This window comes from Oncorhynchus keta, chromosome 14 (genome assembly GCF_023373465.1).
Source record: "Oncorhynchus keta strain PuntledgeMale-10-30-2019 chromosome 14, Oket_V2, whole genome shotgun sequence".
Lineage (NCBI taxonomy): Eukaryota > Metazoa > Chordata > Actinopteri > Salmoniformes > Salmonidae > Oncorhynchus > Oncorhynchus keta.
In genome coordinates, this window is record NC_068434.1 from 47,423,550 (window position 1) to 47,445,482 (window position 21,933).

The following is a 21,933-nucleotide window of genomic DNA, read 5'->3' on the forward strand; positions in this document are numbered from 1 at the left end:
ATAAAAAGTCTAACAAATCAATTGAATATACACCATCAAATTAAATCAACTTTATTTTAGGCAGGTCTAAAGAAACATGATATGAAAAAAGTGTATTTCAGGAAGAACAGAATATGAGTTGACCTACTGAATGTTATCTGGCTGTGCACTTATAGGATTGCTCACTTTGCAGACAAGATATGCTTAAGTCCCGTGCCATTTTTTTTATATCATGTGGTTTTATATTAAGACGACGTATAATTGAGGTTAGCTGAATAAAATAGAAAGGATATTTGTGCGAGTACACATATGAAGTGGCTATGTTGAGTGTAAAAGTGGTCATTTGAAACCGCTCTTATATGCTAGATTTAGAGTTATTTGGCAACTTTAGCTGTGAATGATACAAACCTTAGAATGCCTTAGAAATTAAAAGGATATATGATATGGGTTACATGATGGGGCTATAGGCTGCACCCACTGTTCCCTTTTCAAGTGATCACATTTTCTCCCATCAGACTGCTCTCAATTTAATCTAGTCTTTACTCATTTGAAAAAATAGTTTTGATTTAGAATGGCTCATTACCAAATGGGCAGGAGACAAAATACAAGTCATCTGTATGCTCTGGAATGGCGGCCATTTTTAAATGTTTCACTCATGTCTGGAAGTCTATTCCGGTTAATTCCCTCAATGCATCAAGCACTGTTTGAGGAGCATGCAGCCTTCCATAGGCTCTCGAACCCTGTTCATGCAGCTACCCAGTCCTTCATTTGGGAAACCAAGTTAAATCTGTCCAGGAACATCAACAGTAACATGTTTTCACAACAAAACATATTTCATTAAACTGTTGACAGCCCTCTTTCTGCCAGCCAAAGGTGTCTAACATGTATTACCTCAGCGGTGTGAATACCCATCTAATCAAGAAATATTCGTGTTTGATTTTTCATTATTTTTTAGTAAACATTGACAAGAGTATTTTGTGTATATCGTTGTCCAAATATTAAAACAAAAATCCCACTTTCTAAAAACAAAATGTAGAAAAGGTCAAGGGGAGAAATACTTTTTGAAGGCACTATATGTGTGCGTGGGTAGGCGTGTGGGTAAAGAGTGAAAGGGGGGAGGTAATGTAATTGCGATGGACTAGTTTATTGGAGTTATAATGATGATCGGGCGCACGCACGCACGCACACACACACACACACACACACACACCCTCCCATTACGAATATTCATAAACAGACATGCCCTCACATCTCCTCTTGCCCAAATACACATGCAAGCACGCACACAGTTGTTTCTCACGCGGTGAGCTCCCTGAGGTCCCTGCACTGCCATTACTAATTCATCTCTAAACGTGTTGCTATGAAAGACCACCATCAGGCTGCTGAATATTATATTCTATAGCTCTGCTCTGACATGCACACACGCATGGATGTGCGTGCACATACACATGCACCCATGCATGGCTACTCACACACATGCAGTAACACATGCCAGAGCTCTACTCTGCTGATAGCTGCCTGGTACAGTGAGATTGATGTAGATGGACTGGGTGAAAACACACTGAGGAGTTCTCTCTCTCTCTCTCTCTCTCTCCGTCTCATCTCTTACACTCGGCCAAACATGAACACTCTGAGGAGGATGCAATGGCTGTTTCTCACTCACTCCCATCCCTCTCTTCTCCTCTGTTCCTCTCTCCATCTCTCCCAATGATTGTGTATTCCATTTGAACTCCTACGAGTGAGTTGAATGCGAAGGCAGTGGGTTTAGCGGCTCACGGCCCTCCGCATTAAGGAATCAGGAATTATACAGACTGTGGGAATTCTTAACGGATTCAAACGCAGCCGGGGACTTGTAATAAAAGAAAAAGATAAACTTGGCAAATTGTGCGCTGAGATAACATATGGTGGGATAGATAGCGAGAGCGAGGAGAGAGGAGGAAGGAAGGAAGGAGAGAAAGAGTGAAAATTACTTCATGATACCATGACATAACAGTGTAGAATTAGGGCTTTTCATAGGGTATTCTACTATGGTATTTATTCCCATAGAGAATCACTTCACTTTATTAAAGCCATACTAATCAAGACAGACAGCCTTGAACTCATCAGTCCTGGTGGCAGGTGGACTAGCAGCTAAGTGTCATTCCAGTAACCGAAAGGTTGCTGGCTCGAATCCCCAAGCCAACTAGTTGAAATATCTTGAGCAAGTCACTCTGGATTAGAGAGCATGTTTAAATGACTGAAATGTAAAATGAGTACATGTGTTCTTGAAAATAACACACTTTATTCAATCTCACACAGACACACATAGGGACACTCCCTCCCACTCCTTCCCTCCCCAGGACCCCCCCCCCCAGCGCTCTGCCTGGGCTCTGCCCTACTCTGACTCAGCAGCCAGCTTTCCTCCGAGCGATATTGGTCTGTGTGTGTGGGGGGGGAGAGAAATTGGAGCAAGCTGTGGCAAGAGAAAGCTTGTTTCTCTTCTCCCAGAGAAGAGTTGAATTCTGAGTGATTGGTTCACGAAGGCAGCAGCATTACGCCGGCTCTCGTATGTAGAGCAGCAAGAGATGAGCAACCATTACTGTCGCCTGCCTGGTTGCAATACAATATGGAGGGAGCAGGCTTGATTGACAGGACTAAATGGTTCAAAGTGAATACATTTATCGATCAGAATGGATTGAATATTGATTGTGAGGACATGTTCTGACGGTTGACTCTGATGATTCTGGCACAGAACACATACAGTACAGACTAGTCTGAATATAGGTTACCTGGAGGTGGCATTGGACAAAAATGTTCTACTAGTGCTAGACGACCACATTACCTTAGAAAGTGTATGAGGGGCTGCTGCTGTTCTCTGGGCTCAGAGTGGGTCTACAGCCCACTCCGCTGCTCCATGACTGGAACAGATGGGGGAAAACCTGAGGGAACACAGAATGGGAGAGGATATGCTTAAAGAATGTGGTTAAAAAACACTTTACATATCACATAGCTTAAATACAGTCAGACTCCTGATAAATGCATTGGTGCTTCGAAATGTTGTGAAATTGTTTGCACTTATTCAACGCGCACTTATCAAGGAGTTGGCTGTACAGCCTAATTGTGATTCTCCACAGACCTGTGTTCAATGAATATTTGAATGCATTTGGATATACACTGCTCAAAAAAAATAAAGGGAACACTAAAATAACACATGCTAGATCTGAATGAATGAAATATTCTTATTAAATACTTTTTTCATTACATAGTTGAATGTGCTGACAACATAATCACACAAAAATTATCAATGGAAATCAAATTTAGCAACCCATGGAGGTCTGGATATGGAGTCACACTCAAAATTAAAGTGGAAAACCACACAACAGGTGTATCCAACTTTGATGTAATGTCCTTAAAATGTCCTTAAAACAAGTCTCAGTAGTCTCAGTAGTGTGTGTGGCCTCCACATGCCTGTATGACCTCCCTACAACTCCGGATGAGGTGGCGGATGATCCCCTGAGGGATCTCCTCCCAGACCTGGACTAAAGCATCCGCCAACTCCTGGACAGTCTGTGGTGCAGTCTGTGGCGTTGGTGGATGGAGCGAGACATGATGTCCCAGATGTGCTCAATTGGATTCAGGTCTGGGGAATGGGCGGGCCAGTCCATAGCATCAATGCCTTCCTCTTTCAGGAACTGCTTTGCCAATCTTGGTGTTCTCTGGAAAATGCCAAAGTCCTGCACGGTGTTGGGCTGTAAGCACAACTCCCACCTGTGGACGTCGATCCCTCATACCACCCTCGTGGAGTCTGTTTCTGACCGTTTGAGCAGACACATGCACATTTGTGGCCTGCTGTAGGTCATTTTGCAGGGCTCTGGCAGTGCTCCTCCTGCTCCTCCTTGCACAAAGGCGGAGGTAGCGGTCCTGCTGGGTTGTTGCCCTCCTACGGCCTCCTCCACGTCTCCTGATGTACTGGCCTGTCTCCTGGTAGCGCCTCCATGCTCTGGACACTATGCTGACAGACACAGCAAACCTTCTTGCCACAGCTCGCATTGATGTGCCATCCTGGATGAGCTGCACTACCTGAGCCACTTGTGTGGGTTGTAGACTCCGCCTCATGCTACCACTAGAGTGAAAGCACCGCCAGCATTCAAAAGTGACCAAAACATCAGCCAGGAAGCATAGGAACTGCAAAGTGGTCTGTGGTCACCACCTGCAGAAACACTCCTTTATTGGGGGGTGTCTTGCCTATAATTTCCACCTGTTGTCTATGCCATTTGCACAACAGCATGTGAAATGTATTGTCTAATCAATCCTAAGTGGACAGTTTGATTTCACAGAAGTGTGATTGACTTGGAGTTACATTGTTGTTTAAGTGTTCCCCATTTCTTTTGAGCATTGTATATATTTATATATTTTTTGACCTTTATTAAACTAGGCAAGTCAGTTGAGAACAAAATTCTTATTTCCAACGACGGCATACCCAGACGACACGCCTACCAGGTGGCCTCACCACTGGTGTCCCCCAGGGCTCTGTTCTAGGCCCTCTCCTATTCTCGCTATACACCAAGTCACTTGGCTCTGTCATAACCTCACATGGTCTCTCCTATCATTGCTATGCAGACGACACACAATTAATCTTCTCCTTTCCCTCTTCTGATGACCAGGTGGCGAATCGCATCTCTGCATGTCTGGCAGACATATCAGTGTGGATGACGGATCACCACCTCAAGCTGAACCTCGGCAAGACGGAGCTGCTCTTCCTCCCGGGGAAGGACTGCCCGTTCCATGATCTCGCCATCACGGTTGACAACTCCATTGTGTCCTCCTCCCAGAGCGCTAAGAACCTTGGCGTGATCCTGGACAACACCCTGTCGTTCTCAACTAACATCAAGGCGGTGGCCCGTTCCTGTAGGTTCATGCTCTACAACATCCGCAGAGTACGACCCTGCCTCACACAGGAAGCGGCGCAGGTCCTAATCCAGGCACTTGTCATCTCCCGTCTGGATTACTGCAACTCGCTGTTGGCTGGGCTCCCTGCCTGTGCCATTAAACCCCTACAACTCATCCAGAACGCCGCAGCCCGTCTGGTGTTCAACCTTCCCAAGTTCTCTCACGTCACCCCGCTCCTCCGCTCTCTCCACTGGCTTCCAGTTGAAGCTCGCATCCGCTACAAGACCATGGTGCTTGCCTACGGAGCTGTGAGGGGAACGGCACCTCAGTACCTCCAGGCTCTGATCAGGCCCTACACCCAAACAAGGGCACTGCGTTCATCCACCTCTGGCCTGCTCGCCTCCCTACCACTGAGGAAGTACAGTTCCCGCTCAGCCCAGTCAAAACTGTTCGCTGCTCTGGCTCCCCAATGGTAGAACACACTCCCTCACGACGCCAGGACAGCGGAGTCAATCACCACCTTCCGGAGACACCTGAAACCCCACCTCTTTAAGGAATACCTAGGATAGGATAAAGTAATCCTTCTCACCCCCCTTAAAATATTTAGATGCACTATTGTAAAGTGGCTGTTCCACTGGATGTCATAAGGTGAATGCACCAATTTGTAAGTCGCTCTGGATAAGAGCGTCTGCTAAATGACTTAAATGTAATGTAAATGTTAACCCAGATCTGATTTTCCTCAAGTTGTTAAAGCAAACTATTCCTGCACATAGGGGAAACACTGGTTTTATTCTGCGTTGTTACAGCATTAAAAATATATATATATATATATTTGTTTTAAATCGCAACCGAAAACCATGATTTAAAAAAAAAAATAAGAATGGAACCGAAACTATCTCAAAAAGTACTAAATCGCTCAGACTAGAGTATAGTGCAGTCCTATCATACACTGAGTTGACAGGTGGTGGAACATCCTCATCCACAAAGACACAAGAACAACCCCGTTCTGGCACCTTGATATAGAGTCTGGTCATGTTGTCAGTGGCCAAACACCACAACAAGTGGCCACAGAGACAGTGATTTGTTTTTGGCATGGCCTACTATGTGAATTGAAGCAATTGTTCACGAGATGTTCACGAGATGGCACAGCACAGCTGTGCAAAAATTTTTTATTTAACAGTGATAAAAAATGTGTTTAGGAAACTGCTTTTTTTTTTTTACAATGAGTTACCAATCAAATAAAAAACAATATTTTGATCAAATGTATTCACAGGCCACTATTTCATCATGAGAATATAGACCCAACACAAATCTAGGGCCAACTGGTCATTAGTTTGATTTACTATCATTCAAACCGACAGGTCGTTCGTTTGATTGGCATCGTTGTCATCCAACCCCTCTGTGTAGTTAGTTCGATTGGCAATGTTGTTTGGGCAGGTTGCTATGGGCAGGCAGGCACTGCTAGTGCTGCTGCTGACAGTGATAGTGCTGTCAATGGTGCTGAATATAGTGCGTCAATCATCGATACTCATCAAGCAGAAATACAGTCTACACTTGTAGCCTACTGCCAGGCCATTTTACAGAAAAGGCAATTATTGTAATCATAACACTGACAATTTATTTATTTCAATCACTCACTAGATGATGCTATGCAAGCTCTTCCATTTTGCTAGCTGGAGAGACACCAAACCAGTTGCATTTCGTTTAGTTTGACTTGTTATTCGATTGACACGTCTTTGCATATTTTTTTTAATTTTATTTCACCTTTATTTACCCAGGTAGGCCAGTTGAGAACAAGTTCTCATTTACAACTGCAACCTGGCCAAGAATAAAGCAACGCGGTTTGACACATACAGAGTTAGTTACACATGGAATAAACAAACACAGTCAATAAGAGTAATACAGTCAATATATATATATATAAGCATCAGAAAAGCTATCTGTCCTGACACGTTCATATGGGCCAGTGGAGATCGCTATTCAAAATTGAAACAATGATGCAAAGGTGAGGAGGCAAACAGCAACATTTGTACAAGCCCACATTGTTGCAAACCAAATGTTAGGCTAGAAGTAAGGAGAAATAATGCTTTTCACAGTTGAGATCAAGTTAACAAATTGCCTGGCTGGTCTGATGGGACAGTGCACAGGGATCATACTCAGAACAGAAAACAAGTAGCCTATTTTTGTGTTGTAGGCCTACCTGTTGTAAAACAGCTTTTTATTTAAAGCACGCCTTAAATTGCGTCTCAACCAATCACAAAGCTTGTTTTGACCAATGCTTGCTTTTTGACACACCTGTACCAACACATGATGTAGGCCTACAGTTGATTACAGCATGTACAAACATGGCAGTTAACTCTCAAGAGTCCTGTTTTGGTGCCAGCAGGGATTTTATAGAAGTGACTCATCTCAGATAGGGTGAATAATAACACACACACACAGTCTCCTGCTACAAAGCAGAATATTTTAGATTTTCAGAGCAGTCTGAGCAGCTCACATCTCAACAGCTTAGTGACACTGAACATAACATGCCTACTCTATGAAGATTCACTACAAATCATGGGAGTTAGGCTAGATCTCATTAAACGCTCTAGGATCAGTTTTGCCTTTTAGATCATGATGAATACACGGAGGACCTGATCCTAGATCAGCACTACTACTCTGAAGCACTGCATTTATGAATACAGGCACTGCCCCACGACTTCTACCCAAAAAAAAGGCCCACCTCTACAGTTCACTTTCCCTTTACAACCTATACTATGAGTGACCGCTTCACCAGGGGTTAATATAGCTACTAATAGAGAGTGTGTGTGTGTGTGTGTGTGAGAGAGAGACTCGTTTCAAGAAACTAGGCGTATGCCGCACGTCACTACTTCACAGGAGAGGCATTTTAACGTTAACATTTTATTTGATCAAAAATGCTTTTTTAGGCAGAAATCCCGTCTGGAAAGTGAACTTTCATGAATCTTAATAACAAATGTGTATTCCATCCATAAATACTAATACAATTGTTAAATTGCAAACCTGGTTGGTTAAGCATGTAGAATGCTTTTGTAACGTGAGCTGTTCAGTATGTGTTGCCAGTCCTTTCAACCACGCCGTTTTTGAAAGGTATAACATTAGCCATCGAGAACGACAAAAGTTTTGCTACATTCAGTGTGAACCGGAGTGACTTGACACAACGCTGGCCAAACAAGATGTAGCTACAAACAAAACAGAGTTAAATGGTTAGTCTGCCGTGAAGCGTTCATCCATGTATACAGGTAAAAGTCGAGCTACATTTTCAGTTAGAAGTTCCTAATTTTGTCAGAAAGTCATTTTCATTGCAATGTAAAACATACTGTTAGTTAACTAGCAAACGATAGCTTGCTGGCTCGCTAGCTAACGTTACTTGTATGATCTGTGTAGTATTATTATTCTAATCAGAAATCCATTTGCATTGCTAGTTATAACCCAATGTTAGCTAGCTAATATTGAACCTAGTTTGTTAGCTTTAGCTACATGCAGATTCACACAACAGCTATGACAATCCGTTTGTATTGGTAGTAGTATGAGTTGGGATTATGCCGGTTCATTGTTTATCTAGCTAGCTACATGTCTAAACAAGACTCCACTTTGGCCGGATTATTACATGACCCATCAAATTTGCCAGGTGTGTGGTGGTGATTAAGGATTTTCGATTGTACTTCATGAACGTGTGTACATGTCTAGACAATAGTGACCCATCCACTAAGCTAGATGGAGCTGGAGGGGGGTTATAGCATTTTCTTCACCCATCAATTTCGACAAGTGTGTTGGGTAAGCGTAATCAAATAATGATCAATAATTTATATCTGGACACTTTATGTTTTTGATATTGCAACCCATTTCACTGTACCGTTTACACCTTCTGTATCCTATGCATGTGACAGATAAACTTATTTGATTTGATATAGCATGTGTTTACCACATGGCCTCATGTGAATCCTTAAATAGATGGGTGGGGTTAAGGCTTAAGAGGGTGTGAACGATGCTGAATGGGTGTAGACAAAAAAAAAAAAGAGCTCTCCTGTAGGTGTTCCAAAATATTCAAGGGCCATTTTCTCAAAAGTGGGGTGACAAGTTTATCAACATTCAAAGCAGAATTACTTTCCCATTGTTCCTCAACTGCAGTGTATGACATGTAACTTTCTAACTTTGAGTCTCTACTTTTATCCAATGTAAAAATAAAAATAAATATTGCAAATGTTCCTACATAAGACCAAATCAAGGCGGTCGGTCACATATATGATCCATCTAAGTGGTAATATGCGATATTCAGTCCTGGCCCAGCTTAAAAACGTAGCTGCTCTGGCAAGGCTCTAGGGACTGCTCCATGTTCTTTAACACCTCCCATGCAACACCTCGTCTCTGGGAGCATAGGCACTCACACACTCAATAATAAACACACACAGTCTCACTCACACAAACGTTAAACTTACCGGGCCACTATCCCCCTCCATCTCTCACCCTGAGCAAAGTATAGTTGGATATTAAAGCCATAGAGCTTCTTTTAGGGTCAGAGAAAAGATGACCTCTCAATTCCAAGTTGAGGTCGTTTGTTGAGATCAATATGGCTGTGGTCATCATTTTGGAATACAGGGTGTTATCCTGTGCTTGTGCTGTGTGTGTTTGCATGTGTGAATAAGTGCAAGACTAGTCAAACGGATACACAGTACACCCACATACAACAATGTGATTGGCTGAATGCGGTGTGTGCAGGGTTTGTGTGTGTGTAGTGTTTTAGTGTGTGTGAGTAAGTGCAAGACATGTCCTCAAACGTAGAGTACACACACAACATGAATGAAACAAACAAGCAAAGTGCCCCATCACTCCACACCCAATGGAATAAATATTTAAACAATCACTCACAGCTAGTTTTACACATTCAGTTGAGAATGTGTCCCAGTGCCATTCAGTGGATCATTACACATTTAAAGAATCAGAGAGACAGAGAGAAAGAGAGAGAGAGAGAGAAAGAGAGAGAAAGAGAGAGAAAGAGAGAGAAAGAGAAAAGAGAGAGAAAGAGAGAGAAAGAGAGAGGGAGAGAGAGAGAGGAGAGAGGAGAGAGAGAGAGAGAGAGAGAGAGAGGAGAGAGAGAGAGAGAGAGAGGGAGAGAGAGAGAGAGAGAGAGAGAGAGAGAGAGAGAGAGAAAGATGGATGAAAAGGAGACCGAAAGAGAAAAAAAGACCACGCCATCATACCTGATCAAGCACCTATGACAGGCAGGCAGCTGTAAACAGCTGAGTCAATAGGGGTTGACGTGTGAGGCGGGGTGCTACTATAATTACAGTGCTACTACAGTACTGCTGCTCCTCATAGAGTACTAAAAATACATTGACCCTTACTCTGGTCTAGACCCATTTGATCGGTGTCTAATCTAAAAACGGTAGCCTAACCTTAGTGTCAGGACACACTGGGTGAAAGGAGTCCATATCAGGGGATATCTTTACATGATACATTTTTTATATTCTAGAGCCTTCAAACTCAACTCTGGACCTCGAAGCCAGCTCCACTACATTGTTCCATTGTTCCCCTCTTATCAGGGACTGATTTAGACCTGGGACACCAGGTGTGCGCGATTAGAACAGAAAACCAGCAGGCTCTGGACCTCGTGGGGTAAGAGTTGAATACCCGTTAATGAGAATACAGAACATTTCCATAGTTGCAGTTTTGTGGATGTGCACCATATCCTGACAAATTCGGAATCCAGATGTGTCTTTTAGACATACAGTGCCTATAAAGTCTATACCCCTTTGAACTTTTTTCACATTGTTGTGTCACAAAGTGCGATTGAATTAGACGTAATTGTAATTCTTTGTCATTGGTCTACACAAAATACTCCATAATGTCAAAGTGAAAAGAAAATCACAATTACACAAATTAATAAAAATGTTATTAATAAAATAGCTGCATAAGTATTCACTCCCTTTTTTAGGCAAGTCTAAATTAGTTCAAAAGTCAAATTTGGCTTAACTAATATATAATAATAATAATATGCCATTTAGCAGACGCTTTTATCCAAAGCGACTTACAGTCATGTGTGCATACATTCTACGTATGGGTGGTCCCGGGAATCGAACCCACTACCCTGGCGTTACAAGCGCCATGCTCTACCAACTGAGCTACAGAAGGACCACAATTAACTCACAATTATATGCATGATTTTTACATTTTTCTCATACATACAGTGACATCAGGAAGTATTCAGATCCCTTGACCTTTTCTGCATATTGTTTCGTTACAGCCTTATTCTAACATTGATTAAATTATTTTTTTTCCCTTAGACACACACAATACCCCATCATGACAAAGCAAAAGGTTTTTAGAAATGTTAGCTAACTTACCATAAAAAAACAGGAAATGTCAAATTTACATACAGTGGGGCAAAACAAGTATTTAGTCAGCCACCAATTGTGCAAGTTCTCCCACTTAAAAAGATGAGGGGCCTGTAATTTTTATCATAGGTACACTTCAACTATGACAGACAAAATGCATTTTTTTTTCTCCAGAAAATCACATTGTAGGATTTTTTATTAATTTATTTGCAAATTATGGTGGAAAATAAGTATTTGGTCACCTACAAACAAGCTAGATTTCTGGCTCTCACAGACCTGTAACTTCTTCTTTTAGAGGCTCCTCTTGTCCTCGACTCATTACCTGTATTAATGGCACCTGTTTGAACTTGTTATCAGTATAAAAGACAACTGTCCACAACCTCAAACAGTCACACTCCAAACTCCACTATGGCCAAGACCAAAGAGCTGTCAAAGGACACCAGAAACAAAATTTTAGACCTGCACCAGGCTGGGAAGACTGAATCTGCAATAGGTAAGCAGCTTGGTTTGAAGAAATCAACTGTGGGAGCAATTATTAGGAAATGGAAGACATACAAGACCACTGATAATCTCCCTCGATCTGGGGCACCACGCAAGATCTCACCCCGTGGGGTCAAAATGATCACAAGAACAGTGAGCAAAAATCCCAGAACCTCACGGGGGGACCTAGTGAATGACCTGCAGAGAGCTGGGATAAAAGTAACAAAGACTACCATCAGTAACACACTACGCCGCCAGGGACTCAAATCCTGCAGTGCCAGACGTGTCCCCCTGCTTAAGCCAGTACATGTCCAGGCCCTTCTGAAGTTTGCTAGAGAGCATTTGGATGATCCAGAAGAAGATTGGGAGAATGTCATATGTTCAGATGAAACCAAAATAGAAAACTCAACTCGTCATGTTTGGAGGACAAAGAATGCTGAGTTGCATCCAAAGAACACCATACCTACTGTGAAGCATGGGGGTGGAAACATCATGCTTTAGGACTGTTTTTCTGCAAAGGGACCAGGATGACTGATCAGTGTAAAGGAAAGAATGAATGGGGCCATGTATCGTGAGATTTTGAGTGAAAACCTCCTTCCATCAGCAAGGGCATTGAAGATGAAACGTGGCTGGGTTTTTCAGCATGACAATGATCCCAAACACACCGCCCGGGCAACGAAGGAGTGGCTTCGTAAGAAGCATTTCAAGGTCCTGGAGTGGCCTAGCCAGTCTCCAGATCTCAACCCCATAGAAAATCTTTGGAGGGATTTGAACGTCCGTGTTGCCCAGCAACAGCCCCAAAACATCACTGCTCTAGAGGAGATCTGCATGGAGGAATGGGCCAAAATACCAGCAACAGTGTGTGATAACCTTGTGAAGACTTACAGGAAACGTTTGAGCTCTGTCATTGCCAACAAAGGGTATGTAACAAAGTATTGAGATAAACTTTTGTTATTGACCAAATACTTGTTTTCTACCATAATTTGCAAATAAATTCATTCAAAATCCTACAATGTGATTTTCTGGATTTTTTTTCTAATTTTGTCTGTCATAGTTGAAGTGTACCTATGATGAAAATTACAGGCCTCTCTCCTTTTTACGTGGGAGAACTTGCACAATTGGTGGCTGACTAAATACTTTTTTGCCCCACTGTACATCCACAGGTACACCTTCAATTGACTCAAATGATGTCAATTAGCCTATCAGAAGCTTCTAAAGCCATGACGTAATTTTCTGGAATTTTCCAAGCTGTTTAAAGGCAGTCAATTTAGTGTATGTAAACAGCTGACCCAATGGAATTATGATAATGAATTATAAATTAAATAATCTGTCTAAACAATTGTTGGAAAAATTACTTGTGTCATAAACAAAGTAGATGTCCTAACCGACTTGCCAAAACTATAGTTTGTTAACAACAAATTTGTGGAGTGGTTGAAAAACAAGTTTTATTCACTCCAACATAAGTGTATGTAAACTTCCGACTTCAACTGTAAGTAGTTTTTTTGGGGTATCTGTACTTTAATTTACTATTTATATTTTTGACTAGCTTTACTTCACTAGACTCAAGAAAATGTTGTACTTTTTACTCCATAGATTTTCCATGACACCCAAAGTACTCGTTACATTTTGAATGCTTAGCAGGACAGGAGAATAGTTAAATTCACACACTTCTCAACCGAACATCCCGTATTGCCTCTGTTCTGGGGGACTCACTAAACATGCATGCTTCTGTTTGTAAATTTTGTCTAAATGTTGGAGTGTGCCCGTGGCTTTCCGTCATTTTTCTAAAAATGGTGCCATCTGGTTTGCTTAATATAAAGGATTTAGAAATGATTTCTACTTCTACTTTTGATACTTAAGTATATTTTAAACCAAATACTTTTACTCAAGTATAATTTTACTGGGTGACCTACCTTAGTAGAAAATGACTCAAGTAAAAGTATCTTTAGGAGGGAAAAGAAAGAGTGAGAGAGGAGAAGAGAGGGAGGATAGAGGAGAGAGAGAGGATAGGAGGGAAAAGAAAGAAGGAAAGACTGAGAAGGAAAGAGTGAGAGAGAAGAAGAGAGGGAAGGATGGGCAAGGAATAGAGGGAGAAAGGAGTGATGCAAGATTTGGGATTGGGAGAGAAGCGGAGGGTGCATCTCAAAGTCCAAAGTAGCACCTCTCCATCTCCACGTCTCCTCTCTATGGGTAGAGGAAGCAACATTTCATTGTTGAGATGCATCCAGTCAGAGAATCCATAGGGCACTGATAGTGGGCTGTAGGGTCATCTATTTCAAGATCTACTATAGCCTCCTCCATGTTCTGTTCTTTTTTTCTTATTCATCTACTTCCTGTCTATTGATTAGTTATGCTGCTTTACATTTATTCTGCACTGTTGATGGCGAGCGGCAACTAAGCATTTCACTGTACCGTTTACACCCGCTGGTTCCTGTGCACATGATGAATCAACTTTGATTCCATTTTTGATTTCATCAACAGTCTACACGATGGCGTACATACACACTGCACAAGGGCAAGGCAGTAGATAGGAGTTCTGATTTCTGAGCATCTACTACCACCTCTGCTTAGCAAAATCACTGGCCTGACATACACACGATGGCGTGGGATTTGAAGATGACTTTTGCAAAAACACTCAATCTGTGTTTCTTGGAGTTGTGTGCTTCAACAACTAGTCATTTTCCCCAGGAGAGCAAGAGGGGGGGGACGACGACGACACATCTACTTCCACCCCAGGGCTGGAGCTAACCTAGATTTGTCTTTCCAACTTGAATATACAAAATAAGTACCCCATGTGTAGGGAGTGAAGGGGAGGCTTTATGGTTTCTCTGCACCTGCCCTCTCGCTCACCCTGCTCCTGTAACTATAGTATAGTCAGAGCCAGATGCAGGGCGAAGGGGAGCACATCTCTGCTCCAAAAGTCTCACACACAGTCACGCACAAACAGACACAGACACACACAGATGCAGGAAGTGTGTGTGTGTGTGTGTGTGTGTGTGTGTGTGTGTGTGTGTGTGTGTGTGTGTGTGTCTTGCACCAAAAAGTAAATGCACTGTAAAAGTAGAAGGGAAAAAAATCTGGCCTAACAGTTATTCTGATAAATGACAATAGAAATGCAGCCAGCCTTGACTGTCATCCTCTAAACTTTGTAATTTTCCACTGGCATCACACACACACACACACACTAATCTGTTCACTCACTGACACACTTATTCCAGTTCAGTGTAACAGATCAAGCCAACAAACACATCTCTCATCTCGGACTCCGCAAGTGAAGTACTAGAACGCACCCAGCATTGGAAAAGGTGCTTGGGGACTGGGATTAGGGCTGTGACTGTAATTGAATAACCGTGTAACTGATTTGTGGATGAAGGCCACCATGAAAATTATAATAACCGTCAAAACCGTTTAAATAGGCCTTTTATTAATTTGTATTAACTTTATCTTCACGTAGATAAGCTTCACCTAACCGCATGTTTACTAATTATTATAAGCAATTGATTTGCTTATATAGTCTGTCTATTAAATGGTCTATAACTCCTAGTCTTTCCAACTGTCGTTTGATGCTCGAGAAACTAATCCGCTAGATGCGCGGGGGTGTAGAAGCGCTCGCCTATAGGCCAGGGCTCTCCAACCACGCTCCTGTACAGCTACCCTCCTGTAGGTTTACAATCCGTCCCCAGTTGTAACTAACCTGATTCATCTTATCAACCAGCTAATTATATCAAATCAGGTGCGCTAGATTAGGATTGGAGCGAAAAACCACAGGATGGAAGCTCTCTAGGAACAGGGTTGGAGAGCCCTGCCTAGGCTCTGGCACTTCAGTAAAACAAATAGTTTGACGTGTAAACTTTCTTTTATACAATGCAGATTTTCATTGCTTGCTAGTAAATAAATAGATATTTTAAATGTTGGATGTGTCTGCCTATTCATTAATTATTCAACAGCAGTCGACAAGGTTGTTCATGCTTGAAGGCCTAGAATGTGCTAGTGTTGTGTCAAATGAACAATGTGCCAATCCTATCCAATCTGGTATGGTATAATTTGATACGGAATCTTTTCTTAATTTATAGACTAATCAACGCTGATAAATACTGTAGGGAAAGGGGATACCTAGTCGTTTCGGTTGAATGCAACTGAATGCATTCAACCTAAATGTGTCTTCCGCATTTAACCCAACCCCTCTGAATCAGAGAGGTACGAGGGGGATGCCTTAATCGACGTCACCAGTGCCCGGGTGCAGTTGTTGCTCAGGGGCACCTTGCCGGGGATTCAATTTCATCTTCATGCCCATCACAGCTGTCTCTATATAACCTTCTTAAAAATGTCCTGGTCAATTTATATGATGGGCTACACTGATTTAGCATTATCCTATAATTTTGGGGGGATATCGTACAGAAAGGATTTGAAGCTAAGGCAAGGTTTTTAATACATTTTTGCGAAAGGACAAATGTGATTTGCTTATGTATGTATGCGAGTCGGCTTTCATTGATGGATGGTCCTTTTAGGTGGGTGTGCGTGTGTGAGTTCGCTAATATCGCCATTCCGAAAGCTTCCTAAAGTAGGCCTAGCTTGTCTGGATTTCATCTTTGACCACAGGTGCCAGTTTTGCATTTCCGCTCTCATTAAATGGGTTGCAACTGAATGATCCGTCGCCAAGCTCCTTTCATGATTCATGGGGCGGCAGGGTAGCCTAGTGGTTAGAGTGTTGGACTAGTAACCGGAAGGTTGCAAGTTCAAACCCCCGAGCTGACATGGTACAAAATCTGTCGTTCTGCCCCTGAACAGGCAGTTAACCCACTGTTCCTAGGCCGTCATTGAAAATAAGAATTTGTTCTTAACTGACTTGCCTAGTAAAATAAAGGTAAAAAATGAAAATAAAATAAAAATCATCCTATAGGATGCATAGCCTGTAAACTAATATTTTAAGAAGCACATTTTTCCAGTAGTGTATGATTTTTCTCCCATTGCTGCGTCCTCTCTAGCCACTTTGAACACCATATTGCCATAGAGAATGACCACAGCAGCGTTATGCAAATTGATGAGAAAAGTAGAGGGAAAAACACATTGGTGCGTCAAAAAAATCAGAATCTGTATTTTTCAGAATTCCTCTCCAATCTGACAGTTCTTAATTTGTATACTAGAATAATAATGAAATGCTACTGATATTAACAAAGTGTAAAAGTAATAGTAAAGCTGCAGAAAAAAAGCCACGTGTTTATTTTTAACCCAACAGTTATGTCGATGACTGTGTACATTGGCCTGGCTAATTACCGTGACCTACAATTCCAAAACGGCTCTGATTGGGATGAAGTCAAAACTGTAGGCTATGATGATCGTGTGTGTGTGTGTGTGTGTGTGTGTGCTGCCTGTTCATGATTGCTGCTGGCGGGTTGGTAAACAAGCAGAGGCAGCAAAAGGGCAAAAGTGTTTGTGTGTTTGTGTGGCCCGCCTACACACCCACACATTGGAGCAGTCCCCTGACATGACACCCCCTTCGTCAGAGACAGGATCCCGAGGCCTGAGTGAACTCACGTCATCGTACGGGGGCGAACCACCGTCACAGATCCCAAAATATTCGGTGAACTTTTCACTGACAGTTTGGTTCTCTGGGAAGATGACCTTACCAAAACAGAATGGAATAATAATTCATACATAAACTAGCCCAACTATTAGACTGATATACTCTCTCTCTTAGGGCCAAGACATTTTCCTGACTATGTGACAAACTCTTAATGCATGTGGTTTTCTGTAACTGGCTATGGCCTAATACAGCGTGGAGGCCATTTGGCCACACTATGTATTTATCCATTAGTTAGGCTAAAGGTTATCACATGTAGTTTAGCCAACACCAGGCTACTTACTCCTCCTACTGTCCAATTAGGCTACTGTCCAATCACGTCCTCCATTGCCTCTCCCAGAAGTAGTGACCGTTGATCAGGGGGGTTTGATGAATGGACTGTTTGTAAATCAGGGGTTGACTGGGCATTAAGCCAAAAGGTTGGCATGAGGTAAGTAAGTCTTAATGACATTCTAAAAGAGGTTAGGCTTTAATTGCCAAATCTCTCAATCACAATCCTAACCAGACCAATGGATCTAATTCACGAGCTGGCCATTGTCATCGAAATCCAGTTTAGCAGGATAAGAAACTGAAGTCCTACATTGAAGTCAATTCCTTTGCTCTGGGTAAAGAGGTCTAGGATCGGATTACTTATCCCTTGAATCCTAACCTTCACCAATACGGGAAAATGCATGGCTGACCCTAGATCAGTCGAGGGAGAAACTTCACTTGACCTCAATTTGCACATCAATTCCAGTTAATGAAGGAACTAGACTTTAGTAAATATGATGGGGAATTCAGAGCTGAACAAATTACCCCATGTTGCTGTTCTCTTGCTTTGGCTATTGAAAGTCCATGTCCGCTTCACTTCCTGAATTGACTGGGATTAAATACATTTGGAACTGACCAACCTCTTCCAGCCAGCCTGTCCAACTATGCTACATCATTGCAGACAGAGCCACCTCAGACTATTAGACGCAGCCAATCCGAGACTACTGCATTAACAGGGTCATGGAGGTAATTGCATTTTCCATTCTAACTGACAGGATCCATACAAGGAGGAAGCAACTTTAGACTACGGAGATGTACCCCACCCAAGACTATCATACTGGGGATATTGAGGTCATTGTAATTCCCATACTGGATCCCAGTCTTCTGATTGACAGCCATGGTTTGACACGGGGCTGCCTTTGCAGTTATAGATATAGCAAGACCATTGAAATTAACATCAGACCATTTGATAAGTACTCATTCCCATCAGTGTGGAAAACAGCTCAACTGTATTGCCATCGACTAGGACTGGGCAATGACCCTAGGTCTGTTTATGACGCTATCAATTCCCAGCCACATCGATTTTCAACAGCCCTGCAAACGAGATACTGGCGAGTGGTGCAGTATAAAATCTGCCCCATGTGAGTCCGTCACTGTGTATGGATTAACTATGAATTACACCCACTGTGTCATGGCTAGGGTTTGGTTTCAGGCAGCTTCAGCATCGACTGACAGGCTGGCTGCTACAAGCCTGCCTAGCTCTGCCAACTACCAACTGCAAAGCTAATACAGTACATAGGGGAGGAGTAGACACAGTCCCATGGATGCCCCTGACACAACCATAACAAGTGCTTGTGTTGAAATGTCTACAGAAGCCAGTGAGTCAAGTTGCTGCTACAGCTCCCACTAGGCCATGTAAAATGCATGAGAAGAGTGTGTGGATGAGCAAACACACACACACACACACACACACACACACACACACACACACACACACACTGGACAGTACTGTGTACACACAGTCAAACACAAACACTCCTGTACACACTATATTATAACATACACCTACACAATTTACACACACAATTCCACTTGTGTCCCAACACATACTAGCACACTAACTGATCTAGTTTCAGAGAGGAGGAGGAAGGGGAGGGGGACTGGAGTAGAGGGCTGCTCTGATGCTAAAGCCCAACAGGATTTTCCAATCAAGAGAACCAGGAAGATTAATAGCGGTCTGCTTGCACGGCTGCACCTCAAATGGCACCATATTCCCTGTATAGTGCACTATTTATGTCCAGGACCCATAGCGCTCTGGTCAAATGCAGTGCACTATATAGAGAACAGGGTGCCATTTGGGATGCAAATCGTGTTTCACAGCGAGCACAGAATCAAGTGCAGTGCAAAAAGACAAAACCCACCACAGTACAATCCCAGGGCAGGCTCTGGCATACACGCAAACCCAGAGCCGCTCATGAGCTTTACACCATTAAATATTTAAAATATCAAATGAACAGATACTACACTTTGGCTCGACACATTAGATCAGTGTGTTAACGGGGTCAATGTCCCGCTGCAACGAGATGAGGTGTCACGACTAGATCTGTCACGACTAGATCTGTTCGTGTGATTTGGGGTTTGGTGGAGAGGGTGGCGTAACTAGGGCAGGATGAGAGGACAGGAGTTGGATTTCATTGACTGATCCACAGTATGGAGGTCAGTAGGAGAAAAGGTTGGACCTAGAATCCATCTCAATAGTTTAACGTCGCTTTCCTCACCTTCCCCTGTACTGATCGGAACACACACTTGATAGCGCATTGATACTAGGAGTGAATCTCAATAGTGTCTTCTTTTTGTCTTCCACACAGGATATGGGACAGCAATATGGAGAACAGCACGAGAACCTATTGGGAATTTACAGTCAGTTTCATAAGTGCAAATGAAGGAAAGGAAGCAAAATGTATAGTATTGAGACGCAGCCCCAGATTCTCTCTCTCTGCCTTGTTCCTGAAGTGGGTGTAATGATGTCATGCTGTGACCAGCCACTGAGCTCTCAGAAAGGTTGTGATTCATTGGCAAACATTTATGAACTACCATATTTTCAGCTCTATCAACTTTATAATATGCTGGATGAAGTAGATTTATCGCCACCCTTCCAACAAGGGGGCAGACATTTTGAAAAGAGGCAGTTGATTTTGGTAAAAAAAATAAAATAAAAAAAACATTATCTGTAGACATGCAAAATTTAACCGCCAAAAAAAATCCCCTGCAACTTCCTCCTTACGTCTGTCAAACAAGGGAAATACGTGTGGTGTGCACTCTCATTCAATTTGCAAACAAGCGTGTAAGCGAAGACGCAAGTCAACAGACGAGTTTGACCTGAAGAGAAAACGTACCATTGAAGTGGTTGGTTGTGAAAGCACGGTGCAAGTGTTGTGTGTTGCGCAAATGAAAAGGATCGAGACATGGCCTAGGCATGACGATGTAGCAAGCCTTGCCTACATCCTTGCATTAGTTCTCCTGTAAAAATATATATATATATATATATATATATATATATATATATATATAAGAATGAAAAATAAAGAACAAGAGAGAATGATCAACACAGGCATAAAAAGACAGAAATGGAGAATGACAGAGAACAGAGAAAGATGAAGAGGGAATAAAATAGACAAAAGCGTGCACAAGAGAGAGAGAGGTGGAGAGAGAAAACAAAAAAGCTACAGAATGAAAGAATGAGAGAGAGAGGGGTGGGAGGAAACGCCAAAAAGGAAACATTGCATCTAGGCCACTGAGTCATTTCCCCCGTGCTCTTCTGCGCCGCCTGTTTCTTTAATATACACTGACAGTATAAATTATGTACATCATGGTTAGGAGTTTACAGGGGAGAGAGGAGAGGGAGAAGGCCCATGGGTTTAGGGCTGGGATTTCAGCTTTTATCCCTGTAAAGTCTGCCTGCAATTAATTTGGGAATTAATGCAAGCTCAGAACTCTACAGCTAGGAGATTCTCTTTTTTTCTCACAGCTGCACTGTTTCGGTTTCATCCCAGCGTCATCGTGTCTCTCAATAAAACGGTTAGAATTCAGCCCTGTGGTGCTGTGTGAATTTTCGTATTATTTGACCCAGAATGGTTTCTAGGTAGGCTAACACCCGGTGGTAGTAGTAGTAGTATTGACTGAGGTATGATTACTAATGTGGCATTGTGCCACTGTAATTGTGCAGTTCCCTGGAAATGATTTACGCTAGGAAACATCATGCTAGGGGTAATTTACTGACGTGTAATACTGAGGACCATTACATTTTAAAAAATCAATACGCTTCAATACGCTGTAGAACTGTATTTAACCATGGAGTCTTTAAATCTAAGGCACTGAAATATTGATGGATCCCTTTAAAATGACTAGCAGTGAGTGAGTGACACCGGCCTATACAAAGACACTACAGGCACGGACTTCCTGGTATAGCGAGTACCACTAGAACCCCCTTAACCCCACTACACCCCCCCCCCATCTTCACTGCACACACAAACAGGCACATGCACACAATTCTCCTTGTGCGCTCAGCCGTCAAAACATCTTTTCACCTCAGTGAGTGAGTGTGTGTGTGTGTGTGTGTGTGTGTGTGTGTGTGTGTGTGTGTGTGTGTGTGTGTGTGTGTCAGGGTTTCCGTTAGCCAGCAAACTGCCGGCTTTCGGCAGATACAAAAAAAATGAAAAGCTGGTAAATGAAACTGTTGCAGAAAAGCCCATGCATAAAAACATGGTGAGTAAAGACAATCAGAAATCAGACATCCCCAAATGGGCACTTTGATAGATTCCCGCCAGCAGGCCAGGTACTTGTACGCGTGCTCAGGCACACGCGCTCCCTCGACATTATCAAGACAGAGAAACCAGACATGCTCATTGCTCACATGGA

General features: G+C 42.6%; 1 protein-coding gene across 2 annotated transcripts in view; it reads right to left on the minus strand.

Moving 5' to 3' along the window:
- taok3a (TAO kinase 3a) overlaps positions 1–21,933 on the minus strand; it is a 97,896-nt gene that overhangs the window by 40,557 nt on the left and 35,406 nt on the right. For both annotated transcript variants that reach the window (XM_052461829.1, XM_052461830.1), the window contains exon 2: positions 2,801–2,897. The gene's annotated coding sequence lies outside the window, so the exon portion shown is untranslated. The remainder of the gene's footprint in view (positions 1–2,800; positions 2,898–21,933) is intronic.